Here is a 22629-nt window from a genome sequence, read left to right on the forward strand (position 1 = left end):
CATAGTTAGTGTTTGGTTGACAACTTTATAAAACACAAGTATGGATTTGATTACCCCTATTATTAAAAATCAGATTCCCTATATATAAACGGTAACATTCCGATTAGATTAGTAATTCGAAAGTAGAAAGTGTAACTTGTCTGGGTGGTGTAGTTGGTTATCACGCTAATCTCACACACTTGAGGTCCCTAGTTCAAACTTGGGCTCAGACATGTTAATTTACTTTTAAGCTCTTTGTTTTTTTACAAGGAAATTAGTGTTTGGTTGACAACTTTTAAAAACACACCTCGGGATTTAATTACTTCTCGAATTAAAAATCGTATCGTTCTAATTTAGTTAGTAAAAAGAAAATAAAAAATGTAGTTGTCTGGGTGGTGTTGTTGGTTATCACGTAAATCTAACACATTAGTGGTCCCTAGTGCAAAGCTGGGCTCAAACATGTTATTTTGCTTTCCACCTGTGTTTTTACCAGGAGATGTTTTGAAATTATATTGGTAATTATTTTCCTTTCTTAATTATACTTTGATAGATTTTAATATATGTTTCGTACATGAGTTTACACATTAGAAATGAGAATAAAAATCATAGTTGGTGCTTGGTTGACAACTTTATAAAACACAAGTATGGATTTGATTACCCCTACAATTAAAAATGAAATTCCCTAATTATAAACGGTAACATTTCGATTAGATTTCTAATAAGAAAGTAGAAAATGTAGCCTGTCTGGGTGGTGTAGTTGGTATCACACTAGTCTCATAGACTGGAGGTCCCCAATTCAAACCTGGGCTCAGACATGTAAATTTGGTTCTAAGCTCTTTTTTTTTACTAGAAAATTAGTGTTTGGTTGACGACTTATTAAAACATAACTATGGATATAATTACTTCTCGAATTAAAAATCTCATTCCATCATTAAAAATCGTATCATTCTAATTTAGTTAGTAAAAAGAAAATGAAAAATGTAGTTGTCTAGGTGGTGTTGTTGGTTGTCACGCAAATCTAACACATTAGTGGTCCCTAGAGCAAACCTGGGCTCAAACATGTTATTTTGCTTTCCACCTGTGTTTTTACCAGGAGATGTTTTGAAATTATATTGGTAAGTATTTTCCTTTCTTAATTATACTTTGATAGATTTTAGTGTATGTTTCATACATGAGTTTACACATTAGAAATGAGAATAAAAATCATAGTTAGTGTTTGGTTGACAACTTTATAAAACACAAGTATGGATTTGATTAACCCTATTATTAAAAATCACATTCCCTATTTATAAACGGTAACATTCCGATTAGATTAGTAATAAGAAAGTAGAAAGTGTAACTTGTCTGGGTGGTGTAGTTGGTTATCACGCTAGTCTCACACACTTGAGGTCCCCAATTCAAACTTGGGCTCAGACATGTTAATTTACTTTTAAGCTCTTTGTTTTTTTACAAGGAAATTAGTGTTTGGTTGACAACTTTTTAAAACACACCTCTGGCTTTAATTACTTCTCCAATTAAAAATCGTATCATTCAAATTTAGTTAGTAAAAAGAAAATAAAAAATGTAGTTGTCTGGGTGGTGTTGTTGGTTATCACGCAAATCTAACACATTAGTGGTCCCAAGTGCAAACCTCGGCTCAAACATGTTATTTTGCTTTCCACCTGTGTTTCTACCAGGAGATGTTTTGAAATTATATTGGTAAGTATTTTCCTTTCTTAATTATACTTTGATGGATTTTAGTGTATGTTTCGTACATGAGTTTACACATTAGAAATGAGAATAAAATTATAGTTAGTGCTTGGTTGACAACTTTATAAAACACAAGTATGGATTTGATTACCCCTACAATTAAAAATCAAATTCCCTAATTATAAACGGTAACTTTTCGATTAGATTTCTAATAAGAAAGTAGAAAATGTAGCTTGTCTGGGTGGTGTAGTTGGTATCACACTAGTTTCATAGACTGGAGGTCCCTAATTCAAACCTGGGCTCAGACATGTAAATTTGGTTCTAAGCTCTTTTTTTTTTTTTTTTTTTTTTTTATACTAGAAAATTAGTGTTTGGTTGACGACTTATTAAAACATAACTATGGATTTAATTACTTCTCGAATTAAAAATCTCATTGCATCATTAAAAATCGTATCATTCTAATTTAGTTAGTAAAAAGAAAATAAAAAATGTAGTTATCTAGGTGGTGTTGTTGGTTGTCACGCAAATCTAACACATTAGTGGTCCCTAGTGCAAACCTGGGCTCAAACATGTTATTTTGCTTTCCACCTGTGTTTTTACCAGGAGATGTTTTGAAATTATATTGGTAAGTATTTTCCTTTCTTGATTATACTTTGATAGATTTTAGTGTATGTTTCGTACATGAGTTTACACATTAGAAATGAGAATAAAAATCATAGTTAGTGTTTGGTTGACAACTTTATAAAACACAAGTATGGATTTGATTAACCCTATTATTAAAAATCACATTACCTATTTATAAACGGTAACATTCCGATTAGATTAGTAGTAATAAAGTAGAAAGTGTAACTTGTCTGGGTGGTGTAGTTGGTTATCACGCTAGTCTCACACACTAGAGATCCCTAGTTTAAACCTAGGCTCAGACATGTAAATTTGCTTCTAAGCACTTCGTTTTTTTACAAGGAAATTAGTGTTTAGTTGACAACTTTTTAAAAACTCCTCTAGATTTAATCACTTCTCGAATTAAAAATCTCATTCCATCATTAAAAATCGTATCATTCTAATTTAGTTAGTAAAAAGAAAATAAAAAATGTAATTGTCTGGGTGGTGTTGTTGGTTATCACGCAAATCTAACACATTAGTGGTCCCTAGTGCAAACCTGGGCTCAAACATGTTATTTTGCTTTCCACCTGTGTTTTTACCAGGAGATGTTTTGAAATTATATTGGTAAGTATTTTCCTTTCTTAATTATACTTTGATAGATTTTAGTGTATGTTTCGTACATGAGTTTACACATTAGAAATGAGAATAAAAATCATAGTTAGTGTTTGGTTGACAACTTTATAAAACACAAGTATGGATTTGATTACCCCTACAATTAAAAATCATATTCCCTAATTATAAACCGTAACATTTCGATTAGATTTCTAATAAGAAAGTAGAAAATGTAGCTTGTCTGGGTGGTGTAGTTGGTTATCACACTAGTCTCATAGACTCGAGGTCCCCATTTTAAACCTGGGCTCAGATATGTAAATTTGGTTCTAAGCTCTTCTTTTTTTTTTTTTTCTTTTTTCTCTAGAAAATTAGTGTTTGGTTGACGACTTATTAAAACATAACTATGGATTTAATTACTTCTCGAATTAAAAATCTCATTGCATCATTAAAAATCGTATCATTCTAATTTAGTTAGTAAAAAGAAAATAAAAAATGTAGTTATCTAGGTGGTGTTGTTGGTTGTCACGCAAATCTAACACATTAGTGGTCCCTAGTGCAAACCTGGGCTCAAACATGTTATTTTGCTTTCCACCTGTGTTTTTACCAGGAGATGTTTTGAAATTATATTGGTAAGTATTTTCCTTTCTTGATTATACTTTGATAGATTTTAGTGTATGTTTCGTACATGAGTTTACACATTAGAAATGAGAATAAAAATCATAGTTAGTGTTTGGTTGACAACTTTATAAAACACAAGTATGGATTTGATTAACCCTATTATTAAAAATCACATTACCTATTTATAAACGGTAACATTCCGATTAGATTAGTAGTAATAAAGTAGAAAGTGTAACTTGTCTGGGTGGTGTAGTTGGTTATCACGCTAGTCTCACACACTAGAGATCCCTAGTTTAAACCTAGGCTCAGACATGTAAATTTGCTTCTAAGCACTTCGTTTTTTTACAAGGAAATTAGTGTTTAGTTGACAACTTTTTAAAAACTCCTCTAGATTTAATTACTTCTCGAATTAAAAATCGTATCATTCTAATTTAGTTAGTAAAAAGAAAATAAAAAATATAGTTGTCTGGGTGGTGTAGTTGGTTATCACGCAAATCTAACACATTTGTGGTCCCTAGTGCAAACCTGGGCTCAAACATGTTATTTTGCTTTCCACCTGTGTTTTTACCAGGAGATGTTTTCAAATTATAATGGTAAGTATTTTCCCTTCTTAATTATACTTTGATAGATTTTAGTGTATGTTTCGTACATCAGTTTACACATTAGAAATGAGAATAAAAATCATAGTTAGTGTTTGGTTGACAACTTTATAAAACACAAGTATGGATTTGATTACCCCTGTTATTAAAAATCACAATCCCTATTTATAAACGGTAACATTCCGATTAGATTAGTAATAAGAAAGTACAAATTGTAACTTGTTCGGGTGGTGTAGTTGGTTATCACGCTAGTCTCACACACTAGAGGTCCCCAGTTCAAACTTGGGCTCAAACATGTTAATTTACTTCTAAGCTCTTCGTTTTTTTACAAGGAAATTAGTGTTTGGTTGACAACTTTTTTAAACACACCTCTGGATTTAATTACTTCTCGAATTAAAAATCGTATCATTCTAATTTAGTTAGTAAAAAGAAAATAAAAAATGTAGTTGTCTGGGTGGTGTAGTTGGTTATCACGCAAATCTAACACATTAGTGGTCCCTAGTGCAAACCTGGGCTCAAACATGTTATTTTGCTTTCCACCTGTGTTTTTACCAGGAGATGTTTTAAAATTATATTGGTAAGTATTTTCCTTCCTTAATTATACTTTGATAGATTTTAGTGTATGTTTCGTACATCAGTTTACACATTAGAAATGAGAATAAAAATAATTGTTAATGTTTGGTTGACAACTTTATAAAACACAAGTATGGATTTGATTACCCCTATTATTAAAAATCACATTCCCTATTTATAAACGGTAACATTCCGATTAGATTAGTAATAATAAAGTAAAAAGTGTAACTTGTCTTGGTGGTATCGTTGGTTATCACGATAGTTTCACACACTAGAGGTCCCTAGTTCAAACCTGGTCTTAGACATGTTAATTTATTGAGCTTCTAAACTCTTCGTTTTTTTACAAGGAAATTAGTGTTTTGTTGACAACTTTTTAAAACACACCTCTGGATTTAATTACTTCTCGAATTAAAAATCGTAACATTCTAATTTAGTTAGTAAAAAGAAAATAAAAAATATAGTTGTCTGGGTGGTGTAGTTGGTTATCACGCAAATCTAACACATTTGTGGTCCCTAGTGCAAACCTGGGCTCAAACATGTTATTTTGCTTTCCACCTGTGTTTTTACCAGGAGATGTTTTCAAATTATAATGGTAAGTATTTTCCCTTCTTAATTATACTTTGATAGATTTTAGTGTATGTTTCGTACATCAGTTTACACATTAGAAATGAGAATAAAAATCATAGTTAGTGTTTGGTTGACAACTTTATAAAACACAAGTATGGATTTGATTACCCCTGTTATTAAAAATCACATTCCCTATTTATAAACGGTAACATTACTATTAGATTAGTAATAAGAAAGTAGAAATTGAAACTTGTCTGGGTGGTGTAGTTGGTTATCACGCTAGTCTCACACACTAGAGGTCCCCAGTTCAAACTTGGGCTCAAACATGTTAATTTACTTCTAAGCTCTTCGTTTTTTTACAAGGAAATTAGTGTTTGGTTGACAACTTTTTTAAACACACCTCTGGATTTAATTACTTCTCGAATTAAAAATCGTATCATTCTAATTTAGTTAGTAAAAAGAAAATAAAAAATGTAGTTGTCTGGGTGGTGTAGTTGGTTATCACGCAAATCTAACACATTAGTGGTCCCTAGTGCAAAGCTGGGCTCAAACATGTTATTTTGCTTTCCACCTGTGATTTTACCAGGAGATGTTTTAAAATTATATTGGTAAGTATTTTCCTTTGTTAATTATACTTTGATAGATTTTAGTGTATGTTTCGTACATCAGTTTACACATTAGAAATGAGAATAAAAATAATTGTTAATGTTTGGTTGACAACTTTATAAAACACAAGTATGGATTTGATTACCCCTATTATTAAAAATCACATTCCCTATTTATAAACGGTAACATTCCGATTAGATTAGTAATAAGAAAGTACAAATTGTAACTTCTCTGGGTGGTGTAGTTGGTTATCATGCTAATCTAACACACTAGAGGTCCCCAGTTCAAACCTGGGTTCAGACATGTTAATTTACTTCTAAGCTCTTCGTTTTTTTACAAGGAAATTAGTGTTTGGTTGACAACTTTTTAAAACACACCTCTGGATTTAATTACTTCTCGAATTAAAAATCGTATCATTCTAATTTAGTTAGTAAAAAGAAAATAAAAAATGTAGTTGTCTGGGTGGTGTAGTTGGTTATCACGCAAATCTAACACATTAGTGGTCCCTAGTGCAAACCTGGGCTCAAACATGTTATTTTGCTTTCCACCTGTGTTTTTACCAGGAGATGTTTTAAAATTATATTGGTAAGTATTTTCCTTCCTTAATTATACTTTGATAGATTTTAGTGTATGTTTCGTACATCAGTTTACACATTAGAAATGAGAATAAAAATAATTGTTAATGTTTGGTTGACAACTTTATAAAACACAAGTATGGATTTGATTACCCCTATTATTAAAAATCACATTCCCTATTTGTAAACGGTAACATTCCGATTAGATTAGTAATAAGAAAGTACAAATTGTAACTTCTCTGGGTGGTGTAGTTGGTTATCACGCTAGTCTCACACACTAGAGGTCCCCTGTTCAAACCTGGGCTCAAACATGTTAATTTACTTCTAAGCTCTTCGTTTTTTTACAAGGAAATTAGTGTTTGGTTGACAACTTTTTTAAACACACCTCTGGATTTAATTACTTCTCGAATTAAAAATCGTATCATTCTAATTTAGTTAGTAAAAAGAAAATAAAAAATGTAGTTGTCTGGGTGATGTAGTTGGTTAACACGCAAATCTAACACATTTGTGGTCCCTAGTGCAAACCTGGGCTCAAACATGTTATTTTGCTTTCCACCTGTGTTTTTACCAGGAGATGTTTTAAAATTATATTGGTAAGTATTTTCCTTCCTTAATTATACTTTGATAGATTTTAGTGTATGTTTCGTACATTAGTTTACACATTAGAAATGAGAATAAAAATAATTGTTAATGTTTGGTTGACAAATTTATAAAACACAAGTATGGATTTGATTACCCCTATTAGTAAAAATCACATTCCCTATTTATTAACGGTAACATTCCGATTAGATTAGTAATAAGAAAGTACAAATTGTAACTTCTCTGGGTGGTGTAGTTGGTTATCACGCTAATCTAACACACTAGAGGTCCCCAGTTCAAACCTGGGTTCCGACATGTTAATTTACTTCTAAGCTCTTCATTTTTTTACAAGGAAATTAGTGTTTGGTTGACAACTTTTTAAAACACACCTCTGGATTTAATTACTTCTCGAATTAAAAATCGTATCATTCTAATTTAGTTAGTAAAAAGAAAATAAAAAATGTAGTTGTGAGGGTGGTGTAGTTGGTTATCACGCAAATCTAACACATTAGTGGTCCCTAGTGCAAACCTGGGCTCAAACATGTTATTTTGCTTTCCACCTGTGTTTTTACCAGGAGATGTTTTGAAATTATAATGGTAAGTATTTTCCTTCCTTAATTATACTTTGATAGATTTTAGTGTATGTTTCGTACATGAGTTTACACATTAGAAATGAGAATAAAAATCATAGTTAGTGTTTGGTTGACAACTTTATAAAACACAAGTATGGATTTGATTACCACAAAAATTAAAAATCAAATTCCCTAATTATAAACGGTAACATTTCGATTAGATTTCTAATAAGAATGTAGAAAATGTAGCTTGTCTGGGTGGTGTAGTTGGTATCACACTAGTCTCATAGACTGGAGGTCGCCAATTCAAACATGGGCTCAGATATGTAAATTTGGTTCTAAGCTCTTTTTTTTTTTTTACTAGAAAATTAGTGTTTGGTTGACGACTTATTAAAACATAACTATGGATTTAATTACTTCTCGAATTAAAAATCTCATTCCATCATTAAAAATCGTATCATTCTAATTTAGTTAGTAAAAAGAAAATAAAAAATGTAGTTGTCTAGGTGGTGTAGTTGGTTATCACGCAAATCTAACACATTAGTGGTCCCTAGTGCAAACCTGGGCTCAAACATGTTATTTTGCTTTCCACCTGTGTTTTTACCAGGAGATGTTTTAAAATTATATTGGTAAGTATTTTCCTTCCTTAATTATACTTTGATAGATTTTAGTGTATGTTTCGTACATCAGTTTACACATTAGAAATGAGAATAAAAATAATTGTTAATGTTTGGTTGACAACTTTATAAAACACAAGTATGGATTTGATTACCCCTATTATTAAAAATCACATTCCCTATTTATAAACGGTAACATTCCGATTAGATTAGTAATAAGAAAGTACAAATTGTAACTTCTCTGGGTGGTGTAGTTGGTTATCACACTAGTCTTGCACACTCGAGGTCCCCAGTTCAAACCTGGGCTCAAACATGTTAATTTACTTCTAAGCTCTTCGTTTTTTTACAAGGAAATTAGTGTTTGGTTGACAACTTTTTTAAACACACCTCTGGATTTAATTACTTCTCGAATTAAAAATCGTATCATTCTAATTTAGTTAGTAAAAAGAAAATAAAAAATGTAGTTGTGAGGGTGGTGTAGTTGGTTATCACGCAAATCTAGCACATTAGTGGTCCCTACTGCAAACCTGGGCTCAAACATGTTATTTTGCTTTCCACCTGTGTTTTTACCAGGAGATGTTTTAAAATTATATTGGTAAGTATTTTCCTTCCTTAATTATACTTTGATAGATTTTAATGTATGTTTCGTACATCAGTTTACACATTAGAAATGAGAATAAAAATAATTGTTAATGGTTTGGTTGACAACTTTATAAAACACAAGTATGGATTTGATTACCCCTATTATTAAAAATCACATTCCCTATTTATAAACGGTAACATTCCGATTAGATTAGTAATAAGAAAGTACAAATTGTAACTTCTCTGGGTGGTGTAGTTGGTTATCACGCTAGTCTCACACACTCGAGGTCCCCTGTTCAAACCTGGGCTCAAACATGTTAATTTACTTCTAAGCTCTTCGTTTTTTTTACAAGGAAATTAGGTGTTTGGTTGACAACTTTTTTAAACACACCTCTGGATTTAATTACTTCTCGCAATTAAAAATCGTATCATTCTAATTTAGTTAGTAAAAAGAAAATAAAAAATGTAGTTGCCTGGGTGGTGTAGTTGGTTATCACCAAATCTAACACATTAGTGGTCCCTAGTGCAAACCTGGGCTCAAACATGTTATTTTGGCTTTCCACCTGTGTTTTTACCAGGAGATGTTTTAAAATTATATTGGTAAGTATTTTCCTTCCTTAATTATACTTTGATTGATTTAGTGTATGTTTCGTACATCAGTTTACACATTAGAAATGAGAATAAAAATAATTGTTAATGTTTGGTTGACAACTTTATAAAACACAAGTATGGATTTGATTACCCTATTATAAAAATCACATTCCCTATTTATAAACGGTAACATTCCGATTAGATTAGTAATAAGAAAGTACAATTGTAACTTCTCTGGGTGGTGTAGTTGGTTATCACGCTAGTCTCACACACTAGAGGTCCCCAGTTTCAAACCTGGGCTCAAACATGTTAATTTACTTCTAAGCTCTTCATTTTTTTACAGGAAATTAGTGTTTGGTTGACAACTTTTTTAAACACACCTCTGGATTTAATTACTTCTCGAATTAAAAATCGTATCATTCTAATTTAGTTAGTAAAAAGAAAATAAAAAATGTAGTTGTCTGGGTGGTGTAGTTGGTTATCACGCAAATCTAACACATTAGTGGTCCCTAGTGCAAACCTGGGCTCAAACATGTTATTTTGCTTTCCACCTGTGTTTTTACCAGGAGATGTTTTAAATTATATTGGTAAGTATTTTCCTTCCTTAATTATACTTTGATAGATTTTAGTGTATGTTTTCGTACATCAGTTTACACATTAGAAATGAGAATAAAAATAATTGTTAATGTTTGGTTGACAACTTTATAAAACACAAGTATGGATTTGATTACCCCTATTATTAAAAATCACATTCCCTATTTATAAACGGTAACATTCCGATTAGATTAGTAATAAGAAAGTACAAATTGTAACTTGTCTGGGTGGTGTAGTTGGTTATCACGCTAGTCTCACACACTAGAGGTCCCCAGTTCAAACCTGGGCTCAGACATGTTAATTTACTTCTAAGCTCTTTTTTTTTTACAAGGAAATTAGTGTTTGGTTGACAACTTTTTAAAACACACCTCTGGATTTAATTACTTCTCGAATTAAAAATCGTATCATTCTAATTTAGTTAGTAAAAAGAAAATAAAAAATGTAGTTGTCTGGGTGGTGTAGTTGGTTATCACGCAAATCTAACACATTAGTGGTCCCTAGTGCAAACCTGGGCTCAAACATGTTATTTTGCTTTCCACCTGTGTTTTTACCAGGAGATGTTTTGAAATTATATTGGTAAGTATTTTCCTTCTTAATTATACTTTGATAGATTTTAGTGTATGTTTCGTACATCAGTTTACACATTAGAAATGAGAATAAAAATCATAGTTAGTGTTTGGTTGACAACTTTATAAAACACAAGTATGGATTTGATTACCCCTATTATTAAAAATCACATTCCCTATTTATAAACGGTAACATTCCGATTAGATTAGTAATAAGAAAGTACAAATTGTAACTTGTCTGGGTGGTGTAGTTGGTTATCACGCTAGTCTCACACACTAGAGGTCCCCAGTTCAAACCTGGGCTCAGACATGTTAATTTACTTCTAAGCTCTTCGTTTTTTTACAAGGAAATTAGTGTTTGGTTGACAACTTTTTAAACACACCTCTGGATTTAATTACTTCTCGAATTAAAAATCGTATCATTCTAATTTAGTTAGTAAAAAGAAAATAAAAAATGTAGTTGTCTTGTGGTGTGTAGTTGGTTATCACGCAAATCTAACACATTAGTGGTCCCTAGTGCAAACCTGGGCTCAAACATGTTATTTTGCTTTCCACCTGTGTTTTTACCAGGAGATGTTTTGAAATTATATTGGTAAGTATTTTCCTTCTTAATTATACTTTGATAGATTTTAGTGTATGTTTCGTACATCAGTTTACACATTAGAAATGAGAATAAAATAATAGTTAGTGTTTGGTTGACAACTTTATAAAACACAAGTATGGATTTGATTACCCCTATTATTAAAAATCACATTCCCTATTTATAAACGGTAACATTCCGATTAGATTAGTAATAAGAAAGTACAAATTGTAACTTCTCGGTGGTGTAGTTGGTTATCACGCTAGTCTCACACACTAGAGGTCCCCAGTTCAAACCTGGGCTCAGACATGTTAATTTACTTCTAAGCTCTTCGTTTTTTTACAAGGAAATTAGTGTTTGGTTGACAACTTTTTAAAACACACTCTGGATTTAATTACTTCTCGAATTAAAATCGTATCATTCTAATTTAGTTAGTAAAAAGAATAAAAAATGTAGTTGTCTGGGTGGTGTAGTTGGTTATCACGCAAATCTAACACATTAGTGGTCCCTAGTGCAAACCTGGGCTCAAACATGTTATTTTGCTTTCCACCTGTGTTTTTACCAGGAGATGTTTTGAAATTATATTGGTAAGTATTTTCCTTCTTAATTATACTTTGATAGATTTTAGTGTATGTTTCGTACATGAGTTTACACATTAGAAATGAGAATAAAAATCATAGTTAGTGTTTGGTTGACAACTTTATAAAACACAAGTATGGATTTGATTACCCCTATTATTAAAAATCACATTCCCTATTTATAAACGGTAACATTCCGATTAGATTAGTAATAAGAAAGTAGAAAATTGTAATCTGGGTGGTGTAGTTGGTTATCACGCTAGTCTCACACACTAGAGTCCCCAGTTCAAACCTGGGCTCAGACATGTTAATTTACTTCTAAGCTCTTCGTTTTTTTACAAGGAAATTAGTGTTTGGTTGACAACTTTTTAAAACACACTCTGGATTTAATTACTTCTCGAATTAAAAATCGTATCATTCTAATTTAGTTAGTAAAAAGAAAATAAAAAATGTAGTTGTCTGGGTGGTGTAGTTGGTTATCACGCAAATCTAACACATTAGTGGTCCCTAGTGCAAACCTGGGCTCAAACATGTTATTTTGCTTTCCACCTGTGTTTTTACCAGGAGATGTTTTGAAATTATATTGGTAAGTATTTTCCTTCTTAATTATACTTTGATAGATTTTAGTGTATGTTTCGTACATCAGTTTACACATTAGAAATGAGAATAAAAATCATAGTTAGTGTTTGGTTGACAACTTTATAAAACACAAGTATGGATTTGATTACCCCTATTATTAAAAATCACATTCCCTATTTATAAACGGTAACATTTCGATTAGATTAGTAATAAGAAAGTAGAAAAGTGTAACTTGTCTGGGTGGTGTAGTTGGTTATCACGCTAGTCTCACACTAGAGGTCCCCAGTTCAAACTGGGCTCAGACATGTTAAATTTTTCTAAGCTCTTTTTTTTTTTACAAGGAAATTAGTGTTTGGTTGACAATTTTTAAAACACACCTCTGGATTTAATTACTTCTCGAATTAAAAATCATTAAAAATCGTATCATTCTAATTTAGTTAGTAAAAAGAAAATAAAAAATGTAGTTGTCTGGGTGTGTAGTTGGTTATCACGCAAATCTAACACATTAGTGGTCCCTAGTGCAAACCTGGGCTCAAACATGTTATTTTGCTTTCCACCTGTGTTTTTACCAGGAGATGTTTTGAAATTATATTGGTAAGTATTTTCCTTCTTAATTATACTTTGATAGATTTTAGTGTATGTTCGTACATCAGTTTACACATTAGAAATGAGAATAAAAATCATAGTTAATGTTTGGTTGACAACTTTATAAAACACAAGTATGGATTTGATTACCCCTATTATTAAAAATCACATTCCCTATTATAAACGGTAACATTCCGATTAGATTAGTAATAAGAAAGTACAAATTGTAACTTCTGGTGGTGTAGTTGGTTATCACGCTAGTCTTCACACTAGAGGTCCCCATTCAAACCTGGGCTCAGACATGTTAATTTACTTCTAAGCTCTTCGTTTTTTTACAAGGAAATTAGTGTTTGGTTGACAACTTTTTTAAACACACCTCTGGATTTAATTACTTCTCGAATTAAAAATCGTATCATTCTAATTTAGTTAGTAAAAAGAAAATAAAAAATGTAGTTGTCTGGGTGGTGTAGTTGGTTATCACGCAAATCTACATTAGTGGTCCCTAGTGCAAACCTGGGCTCAAACATGTTATTTTGCTTTCCACCTGTGTTTTTACCAGGAGATGTTTTAAATTATATTGGTAAGTATTTTCCTTCTTAATTATACTTTGATAGATTTTAGTGTATGTTTCGTACATCAGTTTACACATTAGAAATGAGAATAAAAATAATAGTTAGTGTTTGGTTGACAACTTTATAAAACACAAGTATGGATTTGATTACCCTATTATTAAAAATCACATTCCCTATTTATAAACGGTAACATTCCGATTAGATTAGTAATAAGAAAGTACAAATTGTAACTTTCTCTGGGTGGTGTAGTTGGTTATCACGCTAGTCTCACACACTAGAGGTCCCCAGTTCAAACCTGGGCTCAAACATGTTAATTTACTTCTAAGCTCTTCGTTTTTTTACAAGGAAATTAGTGTTTGGTTGACAACTTTTTTAAAACACACCTCTGGATTTAATTACTTCTCGAATTAAAAATCGTATCATTCTAATTTAGTTAGTAAAAAAGAAAATAAAAATGTAGTTGTCTGGGTGGTGTAGTTGGTTATCACGCAAATCTAACACATTAGTGGTCCCTAGTGCAAACCTGGGCTCAAACATGTTATTTTGCTTTCCACCTGTGTTTTTTACCAGGAGATGTTTTTTAAATTATATTGGTAAGTATTTTCCTTCCTTAATTATACTTTGATAGATTTTAGTGTATGTTTCGTACATCAGTTTACACATTAGAAATGAGAATAAAAATAATTGTTAGTGTTTGGTTGACAACTTTATAAAACACAAGTATGGATTTGATTACCCCTATTATTAAAAATCACATTCCCTATTTATAAACGGTAACATTCCGATTAGATTAGTAATAAGAAAGTACAAATTGTAACTTGTCTGGGTGGTGTAGTTGGTTATCACGCTAGTCTCACACACTAGAGGTCCCCAGTTCAAACCTGGGCTCAAACATGTTAATTTACTTCTAAGCTCTTCATTTTTTTACAAGGAAATTAGTGTTTGGTTGACAACTTTTTTAAACACACCTCTGGATTTAATTACTTCTCGAATTAAAAATCGTATCATTCTAATTTAGTTAGTAAAAAGAAAATAAAAATGTAGTTGTCTGGGTGGTGTAGTTGGTTATCACGCAAATCTAACACATTAGTGGTCCCTAGTGCAAACCTGGGCTCAAACATGTTATTTTGCTTTCCACCTGTGTTTTTACCAGGAGATGTTTTGAAATTATATTGGTAAGTATTTTCCTTTCTTAATTATACTTTGATAGATTTTAGTGTATGTTTCGTACATCAGTTACACATTAGAAATGATAAAAAAAAATAGTTAGTGTTTGGTTGACAACTTTATAAAACACAAGTATGGATTTGATTACCCCTATTATTAAAAATCACATTCCCTATTTATAAACGGTAACATTCGATTAGATTAGTAATAAGAAAGTACAAATTGTAACTTGTCTGGGTGGTGTAGTTGGTTATCACGCTAGTCTCACACACTAGAGGTCCCCAGTTCAAACCTGGGCTCAGACATGTTAATTTACTTCTAAGCTCTTTTTTTTTTTACAAGGAAATTAGTGTTTGGTTGACAACTTTTTAAAACACACCTCTGGATTTAATTACTTCTCGAATTAAAAATCGTATCATTCTAATTTAGTTAGTAAAAAGAAAATAAAAAATGTAGTTGTCTGGGTGGTGTAGTTGGTTATCACGCAAATCTAACACATTGGTCCCTAGTGCAAACCTGGGCTCAAACATGTTATTTTGCTTTCCACCTGTGTTTTACCAGGAGATGTTTTGAAATTATATTGGTAAGTATTTTCCTTCTTAATTATACTTTGATAGATTTTAGTGTATGTTTCGTACATGAGTTTACACATTAGAAATGAGAATAAAAATCATAGTTAGTGTTTGGTTGACAACTTTATAAAACACAAGTATGGATTTGATTACCCCTATTATTAAAAATCACAATCCCTATTTATAAACGGTAACATTCCGATTAGATTAGTAATAAGAAAGTACAAATTGTAACTTGTTGGGTGGTGTAGTTGGTTATCACGCTAGTCTCACACACTAGAGGTCCCCATTCAAACCTGGATTCAAACATGTTAATTTACTTGAGCTTCTAAGCTCTTCGTTTTTTTACAAGGAAATTAGTGTTTGGTTGACAACTTTTTTAAACACACTCTGGATTTAATTACTTCTCGAATTAAAAATCGTATCATTCTAATTTAGTTAGTAAAAAGAAAATAAAAAATGTAGTTGTCTGGTGGTGTAGTTGGTTATCACGCAAATCTAACACATTAGTGGTCCCTAGTGCAAACCTGGGCTCAAACATGTTATTTTGCTTTCCACCTGTGTTTTTACCAGGAGATGTTTTGAAATTATATTGGTAAGTATTTTCCTTTCTTAATTATACTTTGATAGATTTTAGTGTATGTTTCGTACATCAGTTTACACATTAGAAATGAGAATAAAAATCATAGTTAGTGTTTGGTTGACAACTTTATAAAACACAAGTATGGATTTGATTACCCCTATTATTAAAAATCACATTCCCTATTTATAAACGGTAACATTCCGATTAGATTAGTAATAAGAAAGTACAAATTGTAACTTGTCTGGGTGGTGTAGTTGGTTATCACGCTAGTCTCACACACTAGAGGTCCCCAGTTTCAAACCTGGGCTCAGACATGTTAATTTACTTCTAAGCTCTTCGTTTTTTTACAAGGAAATTAGTGTTTGGTTGACAACTTTTTAAAACACACCTCTGGATTTAATTACTTCTCGAATTAAAAATCGTATCATTCTAATTTAGTTAGTAAAAAGAAAATAAAAAATGTAGTTGTCTGGGTGGTGTAGTTGGTTATCACGCAAATCTAACACATTAGTGGTCCCTAGTGCAAACCTGGGCTCAAACATGTTATTTTGCTTTCCACCTGTGTTTTTACAGGAGATGTTTTGAAATTATATTGGTAAGTATTTTCCTTTCTTAATTATACTTTGATAGATTTTAGTGTATGTTTCGTACATGAGTTTACACATTAGAAATGAGAATAAAAATCATAGTTAGTTTTGGTTGACAACTTTATAAAACACAAGTATGGATTTGATTACCCCTACAATTAAAATCACATTCCTATTTATAAACGGTAACATTTCGATTAGATTTCTAATAAGAAAGTAGAAAATGTAACTTGTCTGGTGGTGTAGTTGTTATCACGCTAGTCTCACACACTAGAGGTCCCCATTCAAACCTGGGCTCAGACATTAAATTTGCTTCTAAGCTCTTCGTTTTTTTACAAGGAAATTAGTGTTTGGTTGACAACTTTTTAAACACACCTCTGGATTTAATTACTTCTCGAATTAAAAATCATCATTTAATTTAAAAAGAAAAAAAAATGTAGTTGTCTGGTGGTGTAGTTGGTTATCACGCAAATCTAACACATTAGTGGTCCCTAGTGCAAACCTGGGCTCAAACATGTTATTTTGCTTTCCACCTGTGTTTTTACCAGGAGATGTTTTGAAATTATATTGGTAAGTATTTTTTTCTTAATTATACTTTGATAGATTTTAGTGTATGTTTCGTACATCAGTTTACACATTAGAAATGAGAATAAAAATCATAGTTAGTGTTTGGTTGACAACTTTATAAAACACAAGTATGGATTTGATTACCCCTATTATTAAAATCACATTCCCTATTTATAAACGGTAACATTCCGATTAGATTAGTAATAAGAAAGTACAAATTGTAACTTGTCTGGGTGGTGTAGTTGGTTATCACGCTAGTCTCACACACTAGAGGTCCCCAGTTCAAACCTGGGCTCAGACATGTTAATTTACTTCTAAGCTCTTCGTTTTTTTACAAGGAAATTAGTTTTGGTTGACAACTTTTTTAAACACACCTCTGGATTTAATTACTTCTCGAATTAAAAATCGTATCATTCTAATTTAGTTAGTAAAAAGAAAATAAAAATGTAGTTGTCTGGGTGGTGTAGTTGGTTATCACGCAAATCTAACACATTAGTGGTCCCTAGTGCAAACCTGGGCTCAAACATGTTATTTTGCTTTCCACCTGTGTTTTTACCAGGAGATGTTTTGAAATATATTGGTAAGTATTTTCCTTTTTAATTATACTTTGATAGATTTTAGTGTATGTTTCGTACATCAGTTTACACATTAGAAATGAGATAAAAATCATAGTTAGTGTTTGGTTGACAACTTTATAAAACACAAGTATGGATTTGATTACCCTATTATTAAAAATCACATTCCCTATTTATAAACGGTAACATTCGATTAGATTAGTAATAAGAAAGTACAAATTGTAACTTGTTCGGGTGGTGTAGTTGGTTATCACGCTAGTCTCACACACTAGAGGTCCCCATTCAAACCTGGCTCAACATGTTAATTTACTTCTAAGCTCTTCGTTTTTTTACAAGGAAATTAGTGTTTGGTTGACAACTTTTTTAAAACACACTCTGGATTTAATTACTTCTCGAATTAAAAATCGTATCATTCTAATTTAGTTAGTAAAAAAAAATAAAAAATGTAGTTGTCTGGGTGGTGTAGTTGGTTATCACGCAAATCTAACACATTAGTGGTCCCTAGTGCAAACCTGGGCTCAAACATGTTATTTTGCTTTCCACCTGTGTTTTTACCAGGAGATGTTTTGAAATTATATTGGTAAGTATTTTCCTTTCTTAATTATACTTTGATAGATTTTAGTGTATGTTTCGTACATCAGTTTACACATTAGAAATGAGAATAAAAAAATCATAGTTAGTGTTTGGTTGACAACTTTTAAAACACAAGTATGGATTTGATTACCCCTATTATTAAAAATCAATTCCCTATTTATAAACGGTAACATTCCGATTAGATTAGTAATAAGAAAGTACAAATTGTAACTTGTCTGGGTGGTGTAGTTGGTTATCACGCTAGTCTCACACACTAGAGGTCCCCAGTTCAAACCTGGGCTCAGACATGTTAATTTACTTCTAAGCTCTTCGTTTTTTTTTTTACAAGGAAATTAGTGTTTGGTTGACAACTTTTTAAAACACACCTCTGGATTTAATTACTTCTCGAATTAAAAATCGTATCATTCTATTTTAGTTAGTAAAAGAAAATAAAAAATGTAGTTGTCTGGGTGGTGTAGTTGGTTATCACGCAAATCTAACACATTAGTGGTCCCTAGTGCAAACCTGGGCTCAAACATGTTATTTTGCTTTCCACCTGTGTTTTTACCAGGAGATGTTTTTGAAATTATATTGGTAAGTATTTTCCTTTTAATTATACTTTGATAGATTTTAGTGTATGTTTCGTACATCAGTTTACACATTAGAAATGAGAATAAAAATCATAGTTAGTGTTTGGTTGACAACTTTATAAAACACAAGTATGGATTTGATTACCCCTATTATTAAAAATCACATTCCCTATTTATAAACGGTAACATTCCGATTAGATTAGTAATAAGAAAGTACAAATTGTAACTTGTCTGGGTGGTGTAGTTGGTTATCACGCTAGTCTCACACACTAGAGGTCCCCAGTTCAAACCTGGGCTCAGACATGTTAATTTACTTCTAAGCTCTTTTTTTTTTTACAAGGAAATTAGTGTTTGGTTGACAACTTTTTAAAACACACCTCTGGATTTAATTACTTCTCGAATTAAAAATCGTATCATTCTAATTTAGTTAGTAAAAGAAAATAAATGTAGTTGTCTGGGTGGTGTAGTTGGTTATCACGCAAATCTAACACATTAGTGGTCCCTAGTGCAAACCTGGCTCAAACATGTTATTTTGCTTTCCACCTGTGTTTTTACCAGGAGATGTTTTTGAAATTATATTGGTAAGTATTTCCTTTCTTAATTATACTTTGATAGATTTTAGTGTATGTTTCGTACATCAGTTTACACATTAGAAATGAGAATAAAAATCATAGTTAGTGTTTGGTTGACAACTTTATAAAACACAAGTATGGATTTGATTACCCCTATTATTAAAAATCACATTCCCTATTTATAAACGGTAACATTCCGATTAGATTAGTAATAAGAAAGTACAAATTGTAACTTGTCTGGGTGGTGTAGTTGGTTATCACGCTAGTCTCACACTAGAGGTCCCCATTCAAACCTGGCTCAGACATGTTAATTTACTTCTAAGCTCTTCGTTTTTTTACAAGGAAATTAGTGTTTGGTTGACAACTTTTTAAAACACACCTCTGGATTTAATTACTTCTCGAATTAAAAATCGTATCATTCTAATTTAGTTAGTAAAAAGAAATAAAAAATGTAGTTGTCTGGGTGGTGTAGTTGGTTATCACGCAAATCTAACACATTAGTGGTCCCTAGTGCAAACCTGGGCTCAAACATGTTATTTTGCTTTCCACCTGTGTTTTTACCAGGAGATGTTTTGAAATTATAATGTAAGTATTTTCCTTTCTTAATTATACTTTGATAGATTTTAGTGTATGTTTCGTACATCAGTTTACACATTAGAAATGAGAATAAAAATCATAGTTAGTGTTTGGTTGACAACTTTATAAAACACAAGTATGGATTTGATTACCCCTAATTAAAAATCACATTCCCTATTTATAAACGGTAACATTCCGATTAGATTAGTAATAAGAAAGTACAAATTGTAACTTGTTGGTGGTGTAGTTGGTTATCACGCTAGTCTCACACACTAGAGGTCCCCAATTCAAACCTGGCTCAAACATGTTAATTTACTGAGCTTCTAAGCTCTTCGTTTTTTTACAAGGAAATTAGTGTTTGGTTGACAACTTTTTTAAACCACTCTGGATTTAATTACTTCTCGAATTAAAAATCGTATCATTCTAATTTAGTTAGTAAAAAAAAAAAAAATGTAGTTGTCTGGTGGTGTAGTTGGTTATCACGCAAATCTAACACATTAGTGGTCCCTAGTGCAAACCTGGGCTCAAACATGTTATTTTGCTTTCCACCTGTGTTTTTACCAGGAGATGTTTTGAAATTATATTGGTAAGTATTTTCCTTTCTTAATTATACTTTGATAGATTTTAGTGTATGTTTCGTACATCAGTTTACACATTAGAAATGAGAATAAAAATCATAGTTAGTGTTTGGTTGACAACTTTATAAAACACAAGTATGGATTTGATTACCCCTATTATTAAAAATCACATTCCCTATTTATAAACGGTAACATTCCGATTAGATTAGTAATAAGAAAGTAAATTGTAACTTCTCTGGGTGGTGTAGTTGTTATCACGCTAGTCTAACACACTAGAGGTCCCCAGTTCAAACCTGGGTTCAGACATGTTAATTTACTTCTAAGCTCTTCGTTTTTTTACAAGGAAATTAGTGTTTGGTTGACAACTTTTTAAACACACCTCTGGATTTAATTACTTCTCGAATTAAAAATCGTATCATTCTAATTTAGTTAGTAAAAAGAAAATAAAAAATGTAGTTGTCTGGGGTGGTGTTGGTTATCACGCAAATCTAACACATTAGTGGCCCTAGTGCAAACCTGGGCTCAAACATGTTATTTTGCTTTCCACCTGTGTTTTTACCAGGAGATGTTTTGAAATTATATTGGTAAGTATTTTCCTTTCTTAATTATACTTTGATAGATTTTAGTGTATGTTTCGTACATGAGTTTACACATTAGAAATGAGAATAAAAAATCATAGTTAGTGTTTGGTTGACAACTTTATAAAACACAAGTATGGATTTGATTACCCCTATTATTAAAAATCACATTCCCTATTTATAAACGGTAACATTCGATTAGATTGTAATAAGAAAGTACAAATTGTAACTTGTTGGGGTGTAGTTGGTTATCACGCTAGTCTCACACACTAGAGGTCCCCATTCAAACCTGGATTCAACATGTTAATTTACTGAGCTTCTAAGCTCTTCGTTTTTTTACAAGGAAATTAGTGTTTGGTTGACAACTTTTTTAAACACACCTCTGGATTTAATTACTTCTCGAATTAAAAATCGTATCATTCTAATTTAGTTAGTAAAAAGAAAATAAAAATGTAGTTGTCTGGGTGGTGTAGTTGGTTATCACGCAAATCTAACACATTAGTGGTCCCTAGTGCAAACCTGGGCTCAAACATGTTATTTTGCTTTCCACCTGTGTTTTTACCAGGAGATGTTTTTAAATTATATTGGTAAGTATTTTCCTTTCTTAATTATACTTTGATAGATTTTAGTGTATGTTTCGTACATCAGTTTACACATTAGAAATGAGAATAAAATCATAGTTAGTGTTTGGTTGACAACTTTATAAACACAAGTATGGATTTGATTACCCCTATTTAAAAATCACATTCCCTATTTATAAACGGTAACATTCCGATTAGATTAGTAATAAGAAAGTACAAATTGTAACTTGTCTGGGTGGTGTAGTTGGTTATCACGCTAGTTTCACACACTAGAGTCCCCAGTTCAAACTGGGCTCAGACATGTTAATTTACTTCTAAGCTCTTCGTTTTTTTACAAGGAAATTAGTGTTTGGTTGACAACTTTTTAAAACACACCTCTGGATTTAATTACTTCTCGAATTAAAAATCGTATCATTCTAATTTAGTTAGTAAAAAGAAAATAAAAAATGTAGTTGTCTGTGGTGTAGTTTGGTTATCACGCAAATCTAACACATTAGTGGTCCCTAGTGCAAACCTGGGCTCAAACATGTTATTTTGCTTTCCACCTGTGTTTTTACCAGGAGATGTTTTGAAATTATATTGGTAAGTATTTTCCTTCTTAATTATACTTTGATAGATTTTAGTGTATGTTTCGTACATCAGTTTACACATTAGAAATGAGAATAAAAATAATTGTTAGTGTTTGGTTGACAACTTTATAAAACACAAGTATGGATTTGATTACCCTATTATTAAAAATCACATTCCCTATTTATAAACGGTAACATTCCGATTAGATTAGTAATAAGAAAGTACAAATTGTAACTTTTCTGGGTGGTGTAGTTGTTATCACGCTAATCTCACACACTAGAGGTCCCCAGTTCAAACCTGGGGCTCAACATGTTAATTTACTTCTAAGCTCTTCGTTTTTTTACAAGGAAATTAGTGTTTGGTTGACAACTTTTTAAACACACCTCTGGATTTAATTACTTCTCGAATTAAAAATCGTATCATTCTAATTTAGTTAGTAAAAAGAAAATAAAAAATGTAGTTGTCTGGGTGGTGTAGTTGGTTATCACGCAAATCTAACACATTATGGTCCTAGTGCAAACCTGGGCTCAAACATGTTATTTTT

The 22629-nt window shown here is 31.6% G+C and overlaps 25 non-coding genes across 25 annotated transcripts; all 25 read left to right on the forward strand.

Moving 5' to 3' along the window:
• Positions 1-138: 138 nt before the first annotated feature.
• Positions 139-212, forward strand: TRNAV-CAC. Its single transcript has one exon. It is a non-coding gene; the product is annotated as a tRNA-Val (tRNA).
• Positions 213-721: 509 nt separating this feature from the next.
• On the forward strand, positions 722-794 carry TRNAM-CAU. The gene has a single exon. It is a non-coding gene; the product is annotated as a tRNA-Met (tRNA).
• Positions 795-1321: 527 nt separating this feature from the next.
• On the forward strand, positions 1322-1395 carry TRNAV-CAC. Its single transcript has one exon. It is a non-coding gene; the product is annotated as a tRNA-Val (tRNA).
• Positions 1396-1903: 508 nt separating this feature from the next.
• On the forward strand, positions 1904-1976 carry TRNAM-CAU. Its single transcript has one exon. It is a non-coding gene; the product is annotated as a tRNA-Met (tRNA).
• A 544-nt stretch (positions 1977-2520) lies between these two features.
• TRNAV-CAC lies at positions 2521-2594 on the forward strand. Its single transcript has one exon. It is a non-coding gene; the product is annotated as a tRNA-Val (tRNA).
• Positions 2595-3739: 1145 nt separating this feature from the next.
• TRNAV-CAC lies at positions 3740-3813 on the forward strand. The gene has a single exon. It is a non-coding gene; the product is annotated as a tRNA-Val (tRNA).
• Positions 3814-4321: 508 nt separating this feature from the next.
• Positions 4322-4395, forward strand: TRNAV-CAC. The gene has a single exon. It is a non-coding gene; the product is annotated as a tRNA-Val (tRNA).
• A 1097-nt stretch (positions 4396-5492) lies between these two features.
• TRNAV-CAC lies at positions 5493-5566 on the forward strand. Its single transcript has one exon. It is a non-coding gene; the product is annotated as a tRNA-Val (tRNA).
• A 509-nt stretch (positions 5567-6075) lies between these two features.
• TRNAV-AAC lies at positions 6076-6149 on the forward strand. The gene has a single exon. It is a non-coding gene; the product is annotated as a tRNA-Val (tRNA).
• A 509-nt stretch (positions 6150-6658) lies between these two features.
• TRNAV-CAC lies at positions 6659-6732 on the forward strand. Its single transcript has one exon. It is a non-coding gene; the product is annotated as a tRNA-Val (tRNA).
• Positions 6733-8428: 1696 nt separating this feature from the next.
• Positions 8429-8502, forward strand: TRNAA-UGC. Its single transcript has one exon. It is a non-coding gene; the product is annotated as a tRNA-Ala (tRNA).
• A 510-nt stretch (positions 8503-9012) lies between these two features.
• TRNAV-CAC lies at positions 9013-9086 on the forward strand. Its single transcript has one exon. It is a non-coding gene; the product is annotated as a tRNA-Val (tRNA).
• A 508-nt stretch (positions 9087-9594) lies between these two features.
• TRNAV-CAC lies at positions 9595-9669 on the forward strand. Its single transcript has one exon. It is a non-coding gene; the product is annotated as a tRNA-Val (tRNA).
• A 508-nt stretch (positions 9670-10177) lies between these two features.
• TRNAV-CAC lies at positions 10178-10251 on the forward strand. The gene has a single exon. It is a non-coding gene; the product is annotated as a tRNA-Val (tRNA).
• A 507-nt stretch (positions 10252-10758) lies between these two features.
• TRNAV-CAC lies at positions 10759-10832 on the forward strand. Its single transcript has one exon. It is a non-coding gene; the product is annotated as a tRNA-Val (tRNA).
• Positions 10833-11337: 505 nt separating this feature from the next.
• TRNAV-CAC lies at positions 11338-11411 on the forward strand. The gene has a single exon. It is a non-coding gene; the product is annotated as a tRNA-Val (tRNA).
• A 501-nt stretch (positions 11412-11912) lies between these two features.
• Positions 11913-11985, forward strand: TRNAV-CAC. The gene has a single exon. It is a non-coding gene; the product is annotated as a tRNA-Val (tRNA).
• Positions 11986-13650: 1665 nt separating this feature from the next.
• TRNAV-CAC lies at positions 13651-13724 on the forward strand. Its single transcript has one exon. It is a non-coding gene; the product is annotated as a tRNA-Val (tRNA).
• A 512-nt stretch (positions 13725-14236) lies between these two features.
• On the forward strand, positions 14237-14310 carry TRNAV-CAC. The gene has a single exon. It is a non-coding gene; the product is annotated as a tRNA-Val (tRNA).
• Positions 14311-14814: 504 nt separating this feature from the next.
• Positions 14815-14888, forward strand: TRNAV-CAC. Its single transcript has one exon. It is a non-coding gene; the product is annotated as a tRNA-Val (tRNA).
• Positions 14889-15977: 1089 nt separating this feature from the next.
• Positions 15978-16052, forward strand: TRNAV-CAC. The gene has a single exon. It is a non-coding gene; the product is annotated as a tRNA-Val (tRNA).
• A 1067-nt stretch (positions 16053-17119) lies between these two features.
• On the forward strand, positions 17120-17193 carry TRNAV-CAC. The gene has a single exon. It is a non-coding gene; the product is annotated as a tRNA-Val (tRNA).
• Positions 17194-18274: 1081 nt separating this feature from the next.
• Positions 18275-18348, forward strand: TRNAV-CAC. Its single transcript has one exon. It is a non-coding gene; the product is annotated as a tRNA-Val (tRNA).
• A 511-nt stretch (positions 18349-18859) lies between these two features.
• On the forward strand, positions 18860-18933 carry TRNAV-CAC. The gene has a single exon. It is a non-coding gene; the product is annotated as a tRNA-Val (tRNA).
• Positions 18934-20589: 1656 nt separating this feature from the next.
• On the forward strand, positions 20590-20662 carry TRNAV-AAC. The gene has a single exon. It is a non-coding gene; the product is annotated as a tRNA-Val (tRNA).
• The last annotated feature ends 1967 nt before the right edge of the window (positions 20663-22629 follow it).

The sequence above is a fragment of the Ipomoea nil genome, unplaced genomic scaffold, assembly GCF_001879475.1.
Source record: "Ipomoea nil cultivar Tokyo-kokei standard unplaced genomic scaffold, Asagao_1.1 scaffold3100, whole genome shotgun sequence".
NCBI lineage: Eukaryota > Viridiplantae > Streptophyta > Magnoliopsida > Solanales > Convolvulaceae > Ipomoea > Ipomoea nil.